This window comes from Bison bison, unplaced genomic scaffold, assembly GCF_000754665.1.
Source record: "Bison bison bison isolate TAMUID 2011002044 unplaced genomic scaffold, Bison_UMD1.0 scf7180017864451, whole genome shotgun sequence".
Lineage (NCBI taxonomy): Eukaryota > Metazoa > Chordata > Mammalia > Artiodactyla > Bovidae > Bison > Bison bison.
The window spans coordinates 419,685-435,612 of record NW_011495013.1 but is presented as its reverse complement, the minus strand read 5'-3'; the positions used below and the strand labels follow the sequence as shown (position 1 = coordinate 435,612).

The following is a 15,928-nucleotide window of genomic DNA, read 5'->3' as shown; positions in this document are numbered from 1 at the left end:
AAAGAGGAGAGTGTAAAAGTTAGCTTAAAGCTCAACATTCAGAAAACTAAGATCATGGCATCTGGTCCCATCACTTCATGGCAAATAGATGGGGAAACAGTAGAAACAGTGTCAGACTTTATTTTTGGGGGCTCCAAAATCAATGCAGGTGGTGATTGCAGCCATTAAATTAAAAGACGCTTATTCCTTGGAAGGAAAGTTATGAACAACCTAGATAGCATATTCAAAAGCAGAGACATTACTTTGCCAACAAAGGTCCGTCTAGTCAAGGCTATGGTTTTTCCAGTGGTCATGTATGGATGTGAGAGTTGGATTGTGAAGAAAGCCGAGCACCGAAGAACTGATGCTTTTGAACTGTGGTGTTGGAGAAGACTCTTGAGAGTCCTTTGGACTGCAAGGAGATCCAACCAGTCCATTCTAAAGGAGATCAGTCCTGGGTGTTCTTTGGAAGGACTGATGCTAAAGCTGAAACTCCAGTACTTTGGCCACCTCATGCGAAGAGCTGACTCATTGGAAAAGACTCTGATGCTGGAAGGGATTGGGGACAGGAGGAGAAGGGGACGACAGAGGATGAGATGGCTGGATGGCATCACTGACTCGATGGACATGAGTTTGAGTAAACTCCGGGAGTTTGTGATGGACAGGGAGGCCTGGCGTGCTGCGATTCATGGGGTTGCAAAGAGTCAGACAAGACTGAGCGACTGAATTGAACTGACTGACAGTTTGCTGTGGTAGAGGAGCAGAAAGTGATCACTGTCAAACCTAGCAGGTTTCTAAGAGTTAGTGAAGATTACTGTAGGTAAAGGGATGTTAACAGTGCATGCAGCTGAGGCCAAGGTGTGTGTATGTTGGGTGTATGTGGAAACCAAAAGATGTTTGGAGGTGTTAATCCTTTTATAATGTTTCTATTGTTTTGGTGGGTTCCGTGTTTATCCTTCTTTAGGAGGACTCTCATACCTGCATGCCTTCGACTCTTTGAACTCACCTTCCCAATGTTGATTAGTTACTGGTCATGACCAACTATTGTTGCTGACACCACCCATACAGGTAATATGGCTTCAGTGCGATAACTGACACTTTTTCATATGAACGCTAGTACCTTGGTGTGTGTGTGTGTGTGTGTGTGTGTGTGTGTGTGTGTACCATTTCTTCCTCTTCTGCTTTAGTCATGCATTAATACAGTAACCACTTTCAGCAAAAGTTTTGAAATTCTAAATACTTAGTGTAAAGTGGACTGCCATCTGTGGGGTCACACAGAGTCGGACACGACTGAAGTGACTTAGCAGCAGCAGCAGCAGTGTAAAGTTTACTTCTTGAAAACTATATACTACTATTAAATATAGAGCAACACACATTCACTTGATCTTCACACTGGCTAGATCTTTAAATCTTTAGGTAAGATAAAATGAAAAATAATGTTCTCCTAATAGGATGTAAAAGGGACTTTAATAAATGTTGTTGGTCAGTCACAAAATCATGTCCAACTCTTTGTGACCCCATGGACTACAGCCCGCCAGGCTCCTCTGTCCATGGGGATCTTCAAGCAAGAATACTGAAGTGGGTTGCCATGTCATTCTCCAGGGGATCTTCCCAACCCAGAGATCAAACCCTGAGTCTCCTGTACTTACAGGCAGATCCTTTACTGCTGAGCCACCAGGGAAGCTCTGGTAAATATTACCTATATTTAAAATAACCCACATGACAATTTCCTGGCTTATTACCAGGTCCCCATCCATGTTATAACATCTCTTTTCCATGACCTGTCTGAATCTTATTTCTTATTCCTTTTTCCAGATCTACCTTAGTCTCATCTGGTCTCAAGCTTCTGTTTTGCACCAGTAGGTTTTTTTTTTTTTTTTTTGCCACAGTCTCAGATCTCATATTTGCCTGCTGTCAGTCCACTCTAAAAACAAAGTGGCCTTGTTAAGACAAAGGATGCTCCTCCAGGGATGACGTATGCACGCCAGAGCTGTCAGAAGTTAGGCAGCAAGTGTAGCATGTGTCTGCCTTCACCAAGGCTTATGTAATAGCAATCGGTGTCCCTACCAGTAGAACGGCTGACTTTTAATTTTCTTGTGTACTTGTCTATTGTGTGCATTTATGATAACTTGTGTGCCTTGTTTTTTGCCAAGACCATAGATAGTGGTAGGCCATGTGTGTTTTTAAAATTAACTCTGTTCAAAGCAAAAGCAGGCAGAAGTTGCTCATTTTTGTTTAGAGTAGGCTGTAATTGTAATTATGCCTTTAGATATTCAGTGAAAAGCTGCCCTGCCCTTACTCTAGAAATTTATCATCTTGAGATGGTTTGTTTCCTATGTTTTTGTATTCTTGGTAATGTTTAAGAATTCACACACACACATTTTCTCTTTTTCTCTTATGTATATTCACACACTTGACCAACAGGCATTCATAAACCAAACCTTTAAGCCAAAAATATTCTTCCTAATGCTTAAAGCATGTCACACATCCAGAATTTATTAAATATTATATAATATAAAATTCTTACATAATATACTCAATTACACTTATATAAAAAGGCAGATTTTCTGGGTTCCTTTTGTAGTCAAAAGGAATTCAGTGTAAATTTAGTAGTTTTTTGGAAACACTGCCTTAGTATCATTGCAAGATTGCTTCCATTTTCCTTTAATCAGAACTTAGCAATTTAGTTTTATATAATATTTAATGTGATTATAATCTTAGACTTGTTCTGGATTTTGACCCTTTACTAAGTAACCTGTTGATAATTTTCTTGTCACTATTGATAGCTTTAGATTATTTCATTTGGGAGTAATAAAACTGTCTCTCTTAAAAAATATAAGTAGATAAGTAGATTTAAAACTTGTCACTCTGGCCTTTTTACTTCCCATCCTGGCTACTTCAAATTGTTAAAGTTATGGAATTTACAAAATAACAACTAAGGGAAAATTCAAGACCACAAGTTTGAAATGTTTGTTTCAGGAAGAGTTATAGATTTGTTCCTTTCTTTGTACTCTGTGGGGTGCTTTCTTTGTATGCTAAGTCCTGTCCAACTTTTGTGATCCCCGCCAGGCTCCTCTGTCCATGGGATTCCCCAGGCAAGAAGTGGGTCGCCATTTCCTTCTCCAGGGGATCTTCCCAACCCAGGAATCAAACCCTCGTCTCCTGCATTGGCAGGTGGATTCCTCACCCCTGAGCTGTAGAGCTCATGTTAATTCTGGCCCAGGTGGTCCCAGATGTCACTGGTTGGCTTTCAGGAAGCCTCCTGTAGTCCATCTTCTGGTCCATTCTCCCCTGATCTGCCGGCTGCCTGAAGTGACAGTCTTATCCCCCAGAAAGGTTCCATCTCTTCACTGCTTAAAGAGGAATATATTTACTCTGCTTAAGTGCTTCTGGTCCTCCGAACCCGTTGTTATGTACGGACTGTTTTTATTATCCATGAATCATGTTTTACTGCTCCTTTTTCCTTATACCCCTTCTATTTGCCCCTGCCTCTTACCAATAAATCCATTGCCAGCTCCAAATGGATAAAGTAAAATAAATGAGGGTTTAGTTCTTGTGTAATTTTTGCCTCTCTCTTTTTTCTACCAGGCTTATCTAAACCCTATTACTGGTAGTGATTAGGAGAAAAGATAAAGGGTACTCACTCCCAGTTACCTACCCCAGATACAATGAGAAGAAAAAAAAAAAAAATATATATATATATAATACTAAAAAATAGAACATTTCTAGGAAATCACGGTAACATTTTTTGAGTACTTTCTATTTTGGAAATTTTCTAAGTACTTCCTGAAATGCTTAAAACTCAACAACTCAGGTGAAGTAAGAATTGTTTTTATTTTGTAGCAAGCAGAACAATGTAATCGGCACCCACCTTATTTCTAGGAAGGTGAATTTTTAAAAAAATTTGTTTCCTTTTAGTTAGTTTTGGTGTTAGAATAAAATACTTAAGGTACATTTCCTTCTCTATGAAATGTCAGAACTTTTGTCTTCTTGGGTCTTCCCCAGATCCATTTGCTACCGTAAGTTTGCTATTAAATTGTCAGGCTGCTGTGGAGCTTTTTGTATCTGGTGATTTAAACACCTCCCTTCTTTCTGTACCACCCACTCAAGTTCATTCCAGGTGCCCTTAGCAAATGACTCCCAAGGCATTTAAGTGGCCAAAGCTCATTGACCAATGAGGAGAAGAGTGTCATGTATAATAGAGTTACGCAGTTCCTGGATCAGGAGCAAAGTTTGCTTAAGCAAAGCTTTTGTTACCATTAGCCTGTCGCATCCAGATTTCAAGACTGGAAAGGTAGGGGACACCTTATTTGTTGTAATTGGAAGAGAGGAGGAGATGGTTTTGTTTAGTTAAAGTAATTTAGATCAAGTTGAATAAACAAGTGATCCATTTCGTTTTTAACTGAGGGCAAAAAAACATTTAGAAGTTTGTGAGAATTTCAAATGCTGCACAGTTTGCCTTACCAGCAGCAAAGCCAAACTTCTTAAGAACATTTAAAAAACAAAAAACAAAACAGTTCGTCTAGCATCTCTTCTCTTTATCACACTTGAAAAAACTAGGTGGAAAAAAAAGTCATGTTTTCATAGATTGCTGCTATTTTCATTCTGGGATTAAAAGCAGGAATTTATCAGTAATATCCACATTTGTTTTCCAAAGTCATTTCAGACTCAGTCGTTATAGAAGAATTTTGTGTAATTATTTAAATGAGATAAGGAAAAATGTGAAATTAATAGAATTAGCTCTTAAGAGCTACTACTTAAAGGTTACTGATAATGACTGAGAAAAGTTCAGGTGTAAAAAGACTCTCATATCAATCATACTGCTTTTTTCAAGCCAACAGTAAAGTTTATGAAATGGAATTAGTGAAGTGTAGGTTTATATACTTTAAGCACTATATAAATTAGTTTCACTTTTATTAGAAGGAATAATTTAGTTATATTTTATGTGCTGTTTAGATGTTCTAATATTAAAGAAGCCAGAGATAAAGAATCTTTATTTGCTTTTTTCTACCTGGAAATGGAGTGATCTGGATAGCATTTGAAGCTAATCCTAAAAAGAAAAACCCTGGTCATTATGAATAAAATATGATGGATCAATGTTATAACAAAATGTATACATAAAAACATTTATTCCTGATATTATACTTCTCCCCTAGCCTACATCTAATGTTTAGCATCAGAAGGTAAGCTCAGGTTCAAAGAAAAGTAAAACTGGTTTCCCAAGATGGCTTTTTCATAGAGCTGACTTAATATGAGTTTGTATTTTATACAGAAATTAGATAATTGTTTAAAAATACAACATATGAGAGATTGTATCATTGATTAAAAATTTTTAAAGTTTTAATGTATAGTCAAAACTCTATTTTTGCCTAATTTATAAAGAAAATTGTTTAGCACACATTCTCACTGGGTCTAAATGTCCAATCATTTCAGTTATCTCAGATTCTCTCCTTTTTAAAAATTATTTTTATATGCTCCTTTAAAAAAGTTACACCCTGAAACTTTCTACTTTTATTAGATTTTTTTCATAATGCCACTTTATGAGAAGTTTACCCTCCAGATCTCCCTCTTGACTCTTCAGGGCAGGTGGAGATAGATGGAGCACCAGGCACACAGGGTTAACTATTCACAGCAGCCATCTTCTTGGGTACAAGTAAATACTATTTCTCAACTCCAAGCTGAGGTTCAAAGGTTTAGACTTAACTTCACAGATCAGAGGTCAGGCACGAATTGCTGCAATTTGTAGTTCAATTCTGCCGATATGACAGAATTTCACAGCTATGATGATTGCTTTTTCCACTTCTGCACACAGGCCAGGCCGGGCAGTTAACAGCATAATTTGTACAAGTCAGCCCTTGGCACCCAGGTTTAATGAGTAACTAGCTGGTGCCTTAGGTTTCACTGGTACAAGGTGCACATTATAAAAAGGGTCAAATGTCACACACAAGAAATGGAGGGAGTGGGTAGTGAGATTGCAGTAACCACCATTTATGAATCATACATAAAGAGTTGGTAATTTGCGTTCATTTTAAAAGTAATTTCTGTGATGTTAGTGTTACTGTGTTCATTTTCTTTGCTATGAAAAGACAAAAAGACATAGATAATTTTGTTAAATGTTAGCAAGAAAGAATGATCTGATTAGAGATTATTGACACCCATAGACAGTGAAATTGCAGGCTCTGATTATGCCTTTCATAGGGTTTCTCGAAAACTTCCCCAAGCATGCCAGTTTTTCAAGAATCTAGGGAACAAGTTGGGTAACCAGGTATTTCTGAGCCCATAATATTTATGAGTATCTCACATTTTCTGCTCTTCATCTAAAAAGTTACACTCCTAGCTTTATTTCTAACCCAAGCCAAGAATATCTTTTACTGTTTGAAGGTGGATATTGAGATTCTTCAGGAAACCCTTAGATGGTGGGCCTTGACAATCCATGGGTTTGCCGTTCACAGTTTTGACTTCTCATAAATGACTCTGAAACTGCCATATAAATACATACAGAGTGATTTGTCATTTCTGTTGTAACACAAATTTTCATTTTCTACTCCCAAACTGGGGTATAGAAGCAATTGGATTCTTCCATAGAGCACAATAATTAAGAGCACAGACTCTGGTCTCAGACCTCTTGGGTTTCAATCCCAGCTTCATCACTTACAATTAAGGAACCTGAACAAATGAGCAGTCTTCCTCTGTTTAATTCCCTCATGTTCAGGATGAGTATAAACAGAATTTGCTTCGTGGAGTTGTAATAACAATTAAATAAGTGTACATGAAATGCTCAGCACAATGCCTGGCACCTATTAAGCACTCCGTGAATATTTGTTGTAATTAGTACTATTGGGACTAGCCTCCTCTACCCTGTAAATCATCCCAATTTGTTTATTATTTTTTCAATATTTATTTATTTGGCTGTGCCAGGTCTTAGTTGGGGCATGTGATACATAGTTCCCTGACCAGGGATTGAACCCAGGCCCCCTACATTGGGAGCTCCGAGTCTTAACCACTGGACCACCAGGGAAGTCCATCCCAGCTTGTTTGGACGTGGTCTTTGCTCTGTTCATTTCAGGAGAGACATAAGATAAGGTATACTTGGCAAGGTGATCTGAGGATGTTTTAGGTGTATTTTTTTAATATCATGAGGAAGTGTGTTTTTAAATTCCTCAGTTTCAAGTCCAGCATTCTTTTGTATGCTAGTTTTCCCCCAACTGCTTTGCTGTCATATGGCAAAAGCTGTTAAAATAAATAAATAAATAAATAAATCCAAATCATCTGGTTTCCTTTGAGAGTTGTTTTCATTCTGCCCTTTGGTAAGAAACATTTGAGTTGAAAAAGAAAAAAATCCACCTTATCAGTGGGCTAAATTCTATTCCTGATGATATGTGTTATACTTACTAAAAGTCATGGTTTCCAGAAATGTCAGGAAAGTCTTAAAAGGTGATTTTTTTGGGGGGGGGGGGCTATATTTTATTTCTATGGAACAGTAGCATTTGAACAAAAACATGATACTACCAATGACAATATATCAATTATGTGCTTAGTATTGAAAAGGTAGTAACAATCCCTCTCCCTAATTAAACAGTGAAGCACCTACTGTGTGCTAGGATTGTGTGTGGGACACTGGGACTATAGCTGTGATCAGATCTGGATCCTGCCCTGGTCAAGTCTATAACTGATTGGAGAAGACTGCCATTATACCAACTACTGTAAGATTAAACCAAGTAAAACTGCCAGTATTCTACTGTTTTTGTCCCCTCAGGGGGCAATTTCATTAGATTCAAGCCAGTGTTATGAGAGGGTCTCCAGAGATGACCTCTGAGGAGTGAAGTGTAAGGATGAGAACAAGCTAGCTAGGCAGGGCATTGGTGAAGATTTGAAGCTCTAGGAGTAGCAAGTGTTGGGGAAAAGTGACACAACATGAGGCTGGGGAAGGAGCCAAAGTCTTCCTTACGTCCCTTACTAAGGACATTGACTTTCTTCTAAGGGCAGTGGAAGAGAGGGTAGAGATTTAAGCAGGAGGGTGACATGATCAAATTGTGTGGGTTTTAGTTAATTAATTTTTTGCTGTTCTGGATCTTCGTTGCTGCGCATAGGCATTTTTTCTAGTTGTGGAGAGCAGGGGCTATTCTCCAGTTGTGGTGCGCGGACTTCTCATTGCAGTGGCTTCTCTTGTAGAGCACGGTCTCTAGGTGCAAGGGCTTCAGTTGCGGTGCTTGGGCTCAGTTGCCCCAAGCCGTGTGGGGTCTTCCCAGACCAGGGATTGAACCCATGTCTCCGTCATTGGCAGTTGGATTCTTAACCACTGGACCACCAGGGAAGTCCAAATTGTGTGTTTTTAAAAGGTCACTTTGTCTGTCTTGAGAGCCAGATTGATTGCAGCAGGCAAGAGTGGATGGGATGAAGTCAGCTGGGAGGCTGTGCAGCTGTCCAGGCAGGAGCCGATGACTGGCAAGATGCTTTCAAAATGTAGTGTCTCGTGTTATCCTTGTAACGACTCTCACCTGTGGCGTTAATATCAGCTTCAGTATGCTGGTGAGGATGCTAAGGCCAGAAAGCTAAGTGGCATGCCTGTACAGGGTCTCAGGCCGCTGGCAGAGCTCGAACCAGCACTCTGTTACCAGACTCTTGCTCCAGTAGACTCCTGGTAGCTTTAGTGAAAACTGAAAGTGAAAGTCACTCAGTCATGTCTGACTCTTCACGACCCCATGGACTATACAATCCATGGAATTCTCTAGGCCAGAATACTGGAGTGGGTAGCTGTTCCCTTCAGACTTGTATACTATTGCCCTGGGGTGTGGACAGTTGGTTTATGTTTAGAACCAGTTTGTTTTTAAGAAACAGAATTCTCATTCCTTGGCGGAGGACTGGGGTTGAAAAAGTTATTTTTAGCTTCACTTTATGCTTGAGAGTTGAAAGAAGCAGAATGTGACATGGAACTTGATATTAGACTGGAGCCTCCTTTTGGAAAAAAGACAGTTATTAATTTCACATATTTATTTATACCTTGCCTCATTCCAAAAATAGATTTGAACAGCTTTCAAAAATACATATGGTAGACAAAATAGAGAGGGAGGAAATCAGGGCAGGCAAATGAAGATGATGCCATAGGTGTTGTAAGCCCAACAGAAGATTGCCCTCGGATCCTACCAACTCTCTGTAACTGTATGGACCACAGCCCGCCAGACTCCTCTGTCCATGGGATTTTCCAGGCAAGAACACTGGAGTGGGTTGCCATGCCCTCCTCCAGGGGGTCTTCCCGAACCAGGGAACGAACCCACGTCTCTTATTCTCCTGCATTGGCAGGTGGGTTATTTACCACCAGTGCCACCCAGGAAGCCTATAATGGACACTTACCTGTAGCTTTTTCACAGAACAAGGAGTGAAGGGTTGGAGTGAATGAATTAACCCAGTTTCTGTCTGGAAACTATTTTGTTTCTCTATGAACTTCCCCACAAATCTTATGTGACCTTCAGTAAGACAGTTTACTCCATAGTAAAATGGAGGATTTATACTAGAGATGGACTTCTTAAATGGGGTGCCTCAGGACACCCAATATTGTGTCAGGATGAGTGTGGAGTGACAGGAAAAAAAGTGGCATCTTGAAGATTTTCATGATAAAATAGTATTAAAATATTTATGAAATGACTTGTGTTTAGAGTCATTCTGGAAAATCAGGTTTTTTGGTAAATAAATAGTCCTAAGTATTTTTCCCCCCCGGGAAATTTTCTGTTACTTAAATTGCCATGAGAGGCACTTCAGTAATCCTTTCCATCATTAAGATTCAGCACAAAACTATGTAAAATCTATAATTTCATTTATATATTAATAATTTGCTTCTACTTCATAGAGTTTACATCTCCATTACCATGATATTATTTTTCAAAGGGAAACATTTGCCATTATAGAGAGAAAGCTTACAATTTTACACCAATATTATGTGCCAGGAATAGTGTTTTATAAGTATTTTCTCTATTCTCCATACACTCCCACAAGAAATTAGCTCCACTTATGGATATGGAGACTGAGGCCCAGAAAAGTTTAGTTAAGTTTGTCAGGATTCACTTAAATAGTAAATGAATAGTGCAGGAGTTTACATTTTATTCTGTTGTCTTGACAGGGCAGAATTAATTTCAGGACACACCTTGTAATTTCCACATTTATTGTTCTTTATCAAACATGTGATGGTGATCATTAGGAATTATCTAGAATGCAGCATTTAAGAAAGGTGAGGGTTATATGCTTTGAGATGTACAGAGTTTAACAACAATTATTCTATGATTTATTTGAGGGTGTAGCTTTATTTTTAGTAGATCATTAATAATTAGGATTAAACCCAGTTCATGGCTTAGTTTTATTGCTTGTGTTGCTATAATGTTATGGATCCCATTGAATGCCTTGCCAGTCACTGCAATATAAAGATAGTTATGGTGGAATAATTTTGGAGCTGTAACTGACTATGTACGTACATGTTAAGTCACTTCAGTCGTGTCCAACTCTTTGTGACCCCATGGACTGCAGCACGCCAGGCTCCTCTATCCATAGAGTCTCCAGGGAACAATACTGGAGTGGGTTGCCATGCCCTCCTCCAGGGGATCTTCCCAACCTAGGGGTTGAACCCATGTCTCTTATGTCTCCTGCATTGACAGGCGGGTTCTTTGCCACCTGGAAAGCCTGTAACTAACTGACTTAAAAGGCTGTTTCATTGGCAGGTTCTAAATTGTGCTCTGTGGTTCTAAAGAACCTATGTGTTCCCACACAGCCTGGATGGACGATGGAGCAGAATGGGTGGAGATGTTTCCCCATATCATCCCCTACTTCAGCTTAGCCAGCTCCTGTTTTATCAGTTTGTTTCTGTATCTAGGTAAATTTTTGGTGGAAGAAAGGATGCTACACCTTTAAAAAAAAAAAAAAGAAGAAGCAAAACAAATATTAAAAAACCAGTTTGAAAACTACTGGTAATCCAACTTTTTTATTTTTCTACAGGGGAGCAAACTTTAGCTCAGCCAGGTAAAACAATTTGCCTAAGAACATAGAACAAAGCATGGCAGAGCTAGAATTAAAATCCCAGCCTTCTAGGTGCTCCAAGTCTGGCGTTGCAGCCACTGCACCATATTGGATTGTGGCAGTCATCCTGGTCTTCTGATGGCTTCATGAGGGCCCTCTGTATTTAGGTGAGAATATTCCTGAAGTTTGGCAGATTATATTAATATTTCCAGGTGTGAAATAAAGGTAAAAGTTTTATGCTCAGGATACATATTTTTCACATACCCTTTTAAAATAACCTTTCTCTTGAACTTAAGTTTCTTTTGAATGCTTTCTATATTATGACTTTCAAGATTATCCTAGGACTCTAAATCCTATTTTTTATAGTACTCCATGCAAACAACATCCTCCAAAGTGTCTTACACATTTTAGGGCAGAATAACAAATTTATTTTATACCAGCTCTGATCGGTTGGTGGTGGTTGGCCGAAGTGCTTGTTTCACTGGTTTTTGAGACCCTCTGGATCTAGCAGGAAAGAATGTGATGATCCATAGTGATGTGTGACATAAGCCCCCAAATGGGGATGGGGGGAGTCCATGAGCTAGATAGTATCATCTCTTTAAAGGGGTACCGCCGCTTCTTCTTGTGGATTTATAAGCATAAAATATAAGCTACATCTGTATTCATTCCTAAACGCTGTGTTGTTCATCTTGGAGTCAGGGGTGGGGAGGCAGGGTTCTAAATAAGACAGAGGGGAAAATACAACAAATGGAAGAAATTGGTCATTTTCTTATGGCCATTCCCTGTTTCTTCAAGGATAGGAGGAGGAACAAAAGGTTGCGTTTCTTGATCTGAAGAGAATATGATAATTAGAGTAACAGTAGTTTAGTTTTTTGAAGAAAATGGCCCCAAATTCATATTGCATGTATGAAAATTTTATTGAAATAGAAAACATTCCTAGCAGGTTTTTTTTTTAACTCCTTAGGATTTGTCTCACGGGGCACTCCAAAAACTGAACTGAGAAATCCCAAGAAAGCTACCTGAATCTTCCTGTGTATTCTTATTCTACATCCTGTAGAGGATCAGACAAATCAAATTGGTGGTTTTTGGTAAGTACACCTTGCCCAAGTTTGATAAGTTTTCATTCTTATCAACCAGTACATCTGCTGTATAGAGAGTGTGTACCAGATGTATGTTTATTGACATTAGTACATATGACATGATAAGTCATTTGGTAAGTCATTTTGAACCAACAATATAAATCCTCATTTCTTTGCTCAGTTTACATCGTTGAGGCCCAAGACGAGACGCTACTGCTGCTGCTATGTGAGCTTCTTAGGAATTACTGCTTCTATAACTGTCTCCCTCACCTCCCCCAACCACCCCCAAATGAGTTCAAGCGATTTCACTCAGAGATGTCTTTTGAAATTTTTTTTGCAAGGAAGGTCCTTTGTAAAAGTCAGAGAGCTACTGGTATGTCCTTGAACAATCTGTATGCCTCCTCTAATTTCTGTTTCCTCACCTGTCATATAAGGTAAAAATAACTATGTTAGACTCTCCAAATCATGGTAATCCTGTGAACTACAATATATATAAATGCACTTTGACAACTATATAATTCTCCACAGACAGATGGTATTATTCTGTGGGTGATAATCCTAGGTATGCTATGGCAGGGATAGGGGGCATAGAAGAAAGAGGTTACTTGCATCAGCTTCACCCCGAATCTTGAACGGCCAGCCCTCACTTAGCTCTGAGGGGTAGAGACAGCAGATCCCTGTATGTGAGGGAGGAACTCCTGGTGACACTGGTTGCTTGGCTACCGCCCTCCCGCTTCCTACCCCAGCCCACCTGCCTCACCACGCCCGTTTTCATATCCTCTCGGCTGGGTTCTGAACATGCCCACTAATTTCAGGGACACAGAGAGCTAAAATTGTTTTTAATTAAATATTTTTTCTTTTTATCAGAGCATATTCATGAAAGGAAACTTGGAAATTAAAGAATAGTATCAAATTACTTCCAAAAATCCAAAGATAACCACAATTAACACTGTAGTATATTCCTTTTTAGTTTTTAAAAATTGTTGTTGTTGCTTAGTCACTAAGTCATGTCTGAGTCTTTTGAGATCCCGTGGACTGTAGTCTGCTGGGCTCCTCTGTCCATGGGATTTACCAGGTAAGACTACTGGAATGAGTTGCCATTTCCTTCTCCACGGGATCTTCCTGACTCAGGGATGGAACCTGCATCTCCCGTATTGGCAGGCAGATTCTTTACCACCTAGCCACTTGGGAAGCCCTTTTAAAAATTTTCATATATATTCTAAAATATAATTTAACAAAATTAACATAGTTGAGAACATGAAATAAATATTCTAGCCTACAACTATGCTGTAATTGTTATAGCCATTTTCATATTTTTGAAGGTTTGTTACATCACATATATATATACATACTATTATGTTCATTACATTGTGCTATGAATACCACAGTAGTGAACATACCTGACTATAAATTTTACCCATGTCTCTGATTATTTTCTTGGGTTAAATTTCTTTAAATGGAATAAATGAGAATGAACTTTTTTTTGGAGAATGAACTGTTAATTTAATGACTACTGTAATTGAGGTTGTCAAACTATCCTCCAGAAATGTACTAAAGTATACTTGCCATCCCCATCCCCAAACATGACGTATGACAATGTTCATATGTACATGTACATATGACCACTGTACACGTGTACAGACTGCATTCTTTCACATTAAGATTTAAAATCATAGATGAATCTAAGAAGGTCAGGAAATATGAGCCTGTTCCCTCCCCTGGCCCAGCCCAGCCCTAACACACACCAGGCCTCTGAAGTAGACAGTATCATCCAACTGATGCTGTGTCCACCTCAGTGCCTGTGACCTGTTCGTGGGGGAATGCTCCCGTGAGGCTTGCAGTCACTCACTCGGCATTTATGCCACCACTTGTGTTCGTAGTGAAAACAACAATAAAGATATCCAAACTTAACTGTGAACAACATGATGTGTTGTTTAACTTCCATCTTCTGACAATGCAGCAGTTCTGTAGGAGAAAAAAAGTTTCCCTGCATCAAGTATTAGGAAAAAATTTCAAGTTAATTATATTTTTATTTACTTAGTTTTATTATTGTTACTTTTTTAGCCATATCACGTGGCATGTGGGATCTTAGTTTCCCCACCAGAAATCAAATCTTCACCCCTTGCAGTGGAAGTGTGGAGTCTTAACCACTGAACTGCCAGGGGAGTCGCAAGTTAATCTTATTTTTAAATGTAAAAGTAAAGTAATAGGAAAATCCTTCAAGATAGCCTCTAAGGTTTCTTTTAACTCTAACATCTTTAATTCATAAGTAATAGATAATATAGCAAAGGCCAAGGACCTTCGCCTTCCCCATCCCCAAACATCACATATGACAATGTTCATACCACCACACACACAGATTGCATTCTTTCACATTAAGATTTAAAATCATAAATATTATCTCAAAAGAATGGTCAGTGGGCTTCACAGAGATTTGTAGAGGTGGTACTCGTGGTGAAAAACCCACCTGCCAATACAGAAGACATAAGAGACCCAGGTTCAGTTCCTGGGTTGGGAAGATCCCCTGGAGGAGGGCATGGCAACCCACTCCAGTATTCTTACCTGGAGAATCCCATGGACAGAGGAACCTGGCGGGCTTCTCAGAAAGAGTTGGGCATGACTGAAGCAACTTAGCATACATTCACACAACTAGAATTTTAAAGTGATAGTTTCTACAGACTAGTTCTGTCTAATCAGCATCCTCACCAATTGCCACCCACCTCAACAAAGACACACTGAAAGTCTATACTAATCCTATTCATAAATTTAATCAGATTCTCAGACATTGGAAGACATCCAACAGGTTTAAGGAGTAAATAAGCTCATGAATATTTAGTTATGCTTCACCATTACCACTTACATCTACCAAAAATGTTAAAATGGTTTGACTCAACTACTGAGCAGTGTCAGGAAGACTGGACTAATCTTTGGAAGAAAGTATGCCACTGGCCATTGAGCCCTCTCTTTGGAGTAGACTGTCCCTTCCATTTTAACACACAGTAGATAGAAATATTTGCGGGCTTCCTTTCTACTAGGATTTTGTGTCACCTTGTAGTATTGGTTTGTCCTGTACTTAGAAAAAATTACATGTACATTGGAACAGCTCCCAATATCTAAAAGCATGAAGGAATTGTAGTAGTACCTCAGACTAACTCTAATCTTAATCTTAGAACAACGACACTTTTAGACTAGATTTCACACGCAAGTCTCAGTTGATAAGCGAATACATTGATCAGTTTTCTCTTTGCCATTTGAATCATAAACATGAACAAAAAGCTGCATAATCTAGACATCATTTTTTCTAATAATTTTCCCATCTTCTCTTAAAGACCTGCATCCCTTCCTCCTTTTTATTCCACGTACTAACTCTGCTGGTTTTCCATGACTCTTTTTTTTTTTTTCTTTTTACTGTGGCCAAATATCCATGACATAAAATTTACCACTGTAATCATTCTTAGCTGTACAGTTCAGGGACATTAAATGCATTTCCGTTGTTGTGCAAATATCACATCATCTATCTATCTCCAGAGCTATCTCATTTTCCTGTCCTAAAACTTTGTACCTATTGAACAATAACACTCCATTACTCCCTCTCCCCAGCTCCTGGCAACCATTCTATTTTCTGTCTCCATAAATTTGACTACTCCAGGTAGTCTCATATAAGAGGAAATATATAACATTTATCCTTTGGATCTAGTATGTTTCACTTAGTGTTAAGTTTTTATGATTCATCCACATTGTAGTATGTTTCAGAATTTCCTTCCCTTTTAAGGCTGAATTAATACTCTATTTTGTGTATGTGCCACATTTTGTTTATCCATTCATGCACTGATGAACATATGAGATAATTCCACCTTTGGGCTATGTGA

General features: G+C 38.8%; 1 protein-coding gene across 1 annotated transcript in view; it reads left to right on the top strand.

Moving 5' to 3' along the window:
* RBM47 (RNA binding motif protein 47) overlaps positions 1 to 15,928 on the top strand; it is an 89,944-nt gene that overhangs the window by 42,410 nt on the left and 31,606 nt on the right. Inside the window, exon 2 of the mRNA XM_010858828.1 lies at positions 11,945 to 12,068. The gene's annotated coding sequence lies outside the window, so the exon portion shown is untranslated. The remainder of the gene's footprint in view (positions 1 to 11,944; positions 12,069 to 15,928) is intronic.